A 6,038-nucleotide genomic window follows, 5' to 3' on the forward strand; every position below is an offset into this window, starting at 1 on the left:
GTAGTTCCATGGACGAAGAACGAGCTCAGATCTCTTGATATCGGGGCAAGAAAGGTTATGCACATGAACAAAAGCATGCATCTTAAGTCTTCCGTTCCGCGAGTGTACATCTCACGCCGTCAAGGGGGTCGCGGAATATTGAGTCCTGAATGTCTTCACAACAGGTTTATTCTGGGTACAGCACATAGAGTTGCAAATGGAAGAGACCCTCTTCTTAAAATGGTCAGGAATCACGAGGAAGTAGGCAGAGGAGCATTTCTGTACAAAGCAGCGGAGGAGGCTGCTGAAATATTCGGACTTGACTTCCGTATTAGGTGTGAGCAAAATGCATCAAATCTAATCTATCTCGAGTACTCACTCCTGAAAGCCCGGATTAAGAAGGCACAAGAGAAAGACTTTCGTGAACAGCTCCTAGATAAGAGGATGCACGGTATCTTCCACAGAAATGTGAAGGATCAGTCAATGTCTTGTGAGCTAACGTTTGCTTTCCTTAAATCAACCGGATTGAAGTCTGGTACAGAGGGTTTCATTTTTGCATGCCAAGACGGTGTCATGTCCTTCTTAACATACCGTCGCCACATTTTGAGCCAAGACATTCCCGATGATAGCTGCAGGGCGTGCCATGCACACCCCGAGCGTTTAGCTCACACGGCATTCACCTTAATATCGCTCCTCTAAATGCTCCTAGGGGAATTGAGTCAATTGTCGAGAATGGGAAGTGCCGTATATACTGGAACTTTATATTCTCGACAATTGTTTCTGTTGCTCACTGGAGGCCTGACATGGTTCATCTTGACTTCGAGAAGCGAACCATGTTCGTTATCGAATTTTCGGCACCAGCTGACCAGTGTGGTGTGGTGTACTTCGAGTTATTAAAACCTGGTGAGACGGTGAATACGGATCGCTACCAACAACAAATTATCAATTTGAATCATGCCTTGATCGAAAAACGGCCGGAATGCGCCCGAAGACATAACAAAGTTATCCTACAACCAGACAACGCACCGTCTCGTACCGCTAAAGTAGCGAAGAACACATTGAAAGCATTGAATTGGGAAATATTATCGCACCCACCGTACTCTCCAGACACTCACTCGCAAAGCAGCGCTTCGCCAATTTTGAAGAAGTCGAAAAATGGCTCGTCGAATGGTTTGCCTCGAAAGAGAAAAAGTTTTTTTTTTTAATGACATCCATGATTTGCCTGAAAGATGGGCAAAATGTGTAAAGCGGGTTACATCATAGAGCCTGAATACATGAAGAACGTTGAACTCCTAGGAAGATTTTGAGAAAAATTGTATCATCGTAGGAGCTTTAGAGGAGCGCAGACTCCGACGCCTCCCACTATACATTTTATCATGTATCGTGTGAGACGATAGAAGCATTGTTCTTGAGGAGTGGACAAGTGTAATTCCGCACGCACCCTGTCAGTAAAGGAGCTATCTTTTCGTTTAGTGTTCTCTGTGGCGTAGAACGTAGATTTAAATTTTTCAGTCACAAGGCTTCGCACGCCACTATTTCCTAAAATTATTATTTGAGGCAAAGACCTTCTAAAAAATTAAAATTAAAATTTCAAAGCGAAGTGCTTGAGGCACAACTAATAAATTATTTTCAAAGTCTGAAAAATTTCTACTGTGACTACAGACGTCACGACCGAGATAAATGTCTCGTACCCGGGGCCAAGAAGTTGCACAGTGAAAATTTTATAGATCCTGTCACTCACCATAGCTGTTGATGAGTGGACGAGTGTAAATTCGCTCGCAACCTGTTCAGAAAATGGCTAAGCCTGCGTGCCAGGTATAAGAAAATAGTTTTCGCGTAAATCTTACGGCCTTCGGAAAAGGTCTTTCTTGCATTTTGACGAAACTGTTGCTTTGAGAAAAAACCTCTCGCTCTCGGTAGAGCGCCCATCTTTTCCCTCTTAGTAGGAGGATAGAAACACCTGGAGTCCAAGGACGCCTCGATTCAGGCTAGTTACTTTGCGTCAGGTGCATCACCCTTTTGTGGTGACACTTTATTATCATAAGGAGCAATTATCGTTTCTTGGGCTTAGGACCCTTTTGTAATTTTACGAGATTTAGAATTTCCGTTATTAAATTTGGCTGCCGGTAGTAGCAAACCCTTACTCGGTCAGTCAGGCAAATTTCTTGATGTCCCGACAATAAGCGTTGAATAGAGAAAAATGAATATTTTCAGATTTCAGCGCAAAACTGAAGATTATTCTATTATTTTGAATGCGCGATTTTTCCATCTGTCAAAAATGCCACCATAAGGATAAGATACCTCCGAAACTTATTCACTTCTATTATCATAGCGACCGCCGCACGGGTTTCTATTCTTCTAAAGAGAACGTGTTTTCAATATATTTTATTCCTTCTAATTGTACCGGTGACAGACCTCACAGAGATATTTTTTACTCCTCAGAAGTGGTCATATTCTTATTTCATTTAATTCCTTCTAATTAGTTGAAAAAATATGTGTAATAAGTTATTTTAATACCTTCATGCGAAATATAAGTTCTGAAATTTTAATTCTAACCAATTCAACTCTGCCTCTCTAGAGTTGAAATTATGTAAGTATACACATTTGAATAGATTTCTTTTGTGGATTTTTAAGACGTTTAAATAAATTATTAAAATATAAATAAATATAAATTTGAATATTTTTCGAATTTATAAGTTATAAAAAGATTTAATAATGAAAAATAGGTTAAATAAACGCTTTCGTTAAATTTTACTAAGTCGATTGAGAGGAATAAAATATGCACTTTTTCTTTTCCCGTTATGGGTTTTTAGATGGATAGAAAATCAAGTATTCATAGCAATACAAATTCTTAATTTTTCTGAATTCAACGCTTATTACCGGGGTCATTTACCATTTTTAAAGTGTATGGTTAGATTGAATATAAAAATCGCCAAATAAAATAAATCCATTTTCTAAAATATTTGCCTTTGAAGAAATATTTTGCGAAGAGCTTTAAGAATAAAATTAGAGCCCCAGTAGAGCCTCAATTTTCTGAAGATTTAATTATAAAGGCAATAATATTATATCGAGTCAAAGAGGTTGGATACTTAAAATACTTCGTTGTATGAATTCAATTTTAAAAGGGAAATTACCCTTCACAAAGGAATATAATGAATTAGCTAGGAATAATAAAATAATTGTATTGAGCCTAGAATAGGAATTTTTAAACCAATTTCATTTTTATTAGAATTTTATGCCTTCACACCGTGAGACCCATTGTCTTTGAAAAATTTGATTAATAAATAAAAATTCACTTAAAATAATCAGGGGAGATTACCCCTCTTTTAGATAACCTTAGGGTGAAACTAGAGCACTCACCCCTTATAAGTTATATACTGAATCAATAAGGTTACAAGATATATATATACACACACACACACACACACATATATATATATATATATATATATATATATATATACTACCCGTCAAAAGTTTGGGTTCACCTCTTTTGTGACAATTGATTGAGTTCTCTTAATTTTAATTATGTCAAACCTAAAATTTTGGCTCCTTAAAGAATATGTATATGTATATGTAATATGTATATAATTAAAAATTTCTCATAGGGACAACCGCAGGATTTCGGCGGGAGCGGGTGCTAATCTGAAAAATTGCAACCGCTCCCAGCGAAATCGCGGTAAAATTTCAGACACAACCACGTCTCACGACCATGAGATAGGTGGTTACAGTCTGTAACGGAATCAATACGACGATCCAGCAAAAGCCTCGTGCACCCCAAAAAACGGAGCGACCCAAGGACTACCGCATTCTGCATTTTTCGCCCAAGTGTTTTAGCATATTGTTGCCACGCAGGAATGCTTTTTAGGCCATTAGCGAGTAAAAGCGCGGGTTCGCTTCTCGAAGTCAAGAAGAAACATGTCCGCACTCGAGTGAGGAATAGAAACAATTGTCGAGTACATAAAGGTACAGTATATGCGGCACTTCCCATTCTCGACAATTGACTCAATTTCCCTAGGAGCAGTTAGAGGTGCGATATTAAGGTTAATTCCGTAAGAGTGACAGAGATGGTAATAAAGCACTTTTCGTGCCGCATTTTGCCTTTAAATGTAGGTCGTTCCCGCGTGAGTTGGACAACTAGATAGTATGTGAGCTAAATACTCGGGGTGTGCATGACACGGCCTCCAGCTATCATCAGGAATGTCTTGGCTCAAAATGTGGTGACGGTATGTTAGCAGACTTCAATCCGGGCGATTTAAGGAAAGCAAACGTTAGGTCACAAGACATCGACTGATCCTTCACAATTCTATGGAAGATGCTGTGCATCCTCGTATCGAGGAGCTGTTCACGAAAGTTTTTCTCTTGTGCTTTCTTAATCCGGGCTTTTAGGAGTGAGTACTCGAGATAGATCTGATTTGAAGCATTTTGCAACTTAATGTGCTGTACTCAGAATAATCCTGTTGTGAAGACATTCAAGACTCAATATTCCTCATCCATGGAACTACTCCAAATGAATAGAGTACTACCGGGACGGCAAGGATATTCGTTGTACATACTTTGTTCCTCGCCGACAGTTTGGAAGACCAAATCTGACGGATGAGACGTTTGTATCTGCTTCGGAGAGGATAGCTGAGAACATCTTATACAGTGTCCTCACCCCAGTGATTGGCCTGTCTATGCTGCACTTCGTAGACTTCTCTCTAAAATACTTCGAGCTCCTCTGGTTCGGGCGGGTGTTTGACAGTAACTGCAGGGTCTTGATAGATTCGAGATGGGTCAGAGAGAAACTGTTAATTTTCTCTAACCCACCTCTCCCTCCGCTCTAGACTTCTCTTAGCCTCAGATAGTATCCGTATTCTTTCAACAATATGCTGCCTGATGGTCGGCAGCTTTGACTTGTTAAGTGTGTGATAACGGGTCCGGAGTTTGCGCGCAAACTTTCGAACCTTGGCGGTAAAATTCCTGCCAGGTGTAATGTAATCAATCATACACTGTTTGCGGGACGCGTACTGTCTTGCCCAGCCTATATTTATGGCAAGTTGATGCCTCGCTTTCTCTATTTCCGGCTTACTCTAGCTGTGATAGAGTAGGCTTTTTGCTTACATGGCCGCTTTTTCAGGGTAGTTCAGAATGGTTCGCAGACGCTGCTGCGAAAAGTGTGAGAGCTCCGTGTGTTTCTCGCACCACAGAGCATGCAGCCGTGTCATGTAACCCCGTTCAGGGACCACACTCGCAACGTAGCACTCTAGCAAGTCGTGATCATCGGGAATGTCTTGGCTCAAAATGTGGCGACGGTATGTTAAGGTGGAAATGACACCGTATTGGCATGCAAAAATGAAACCCTCTGTACCAGACTTCAATCCGGGCGATTTAAGGAAAGCAAACGTTAGCTCACAAGACATTGACTGATCCTTTACATTTTTGGGGAAGATACCATACATCCTCTTATCGAGGAGATGTTCACGAAAGTTTTTCTCTTGTGCTTTCTTAATCCGGGCTTTCAGGAGTGTGTACTCGAAATAGATTAGATTTGATGCATTTTGCTCATCCCTAATACTGAAATAAAGTCCGAGTGTTTCAGCAGCCTCCTCCTCTGCTTTGTACAGAAATGCTCCTTTGCCCACTTCCTCGTGATTCCTGACCATTTTGAGAAGAGGGTCTCTTCCATTTGCAACTCTATGTGCTGTACCCAGAATAATCTTGTTGTGAAGACATTCAATACTCAATATTCCGCGACCCCCTTGACGGCGTGAGATGTACAGTCGCGGAACGGACGACTTAAGATGCATGCTTTTCTTAATGTGCATAACCTTTCTTGTCCCGATATCAAGAGATCTGAGCTCGTTCTTCGTCCATGGAACTACTCCAAATGAATAGAGTAGTACCGGGCCGGCAAGGATATTCGTTGTAGATACTTTGTTCCTCGCCGACAGTTTTGATGACCAAATCTGACGAACGAGACGTTTGTATCTGCTTCGGAGAGTATCCTTTATAGATGTCACATCCTGAATGCGGCTCTGTGGCATGCCCAGGTATGTATAAGTCTCTCCAGCGCAAAG

The sequence above is a fragment of the Belonocnema kinseyi genome, chromosome 4, assembly GCF_010883055.1.
Source record: "Belonocnema kinseyi isolate 2016_QV_RU_SX_M_011 chromosome 4, B_treatae_v1, whole genome shotgun sequence".
In the NCBI taxonomy this organism is placed as follows: Eukaryota; Metazoa; Arthropoda; class Insecta; order Hymenoptera; family Cynipidae; genus Belonocnema; species Belonocnema kinseyi.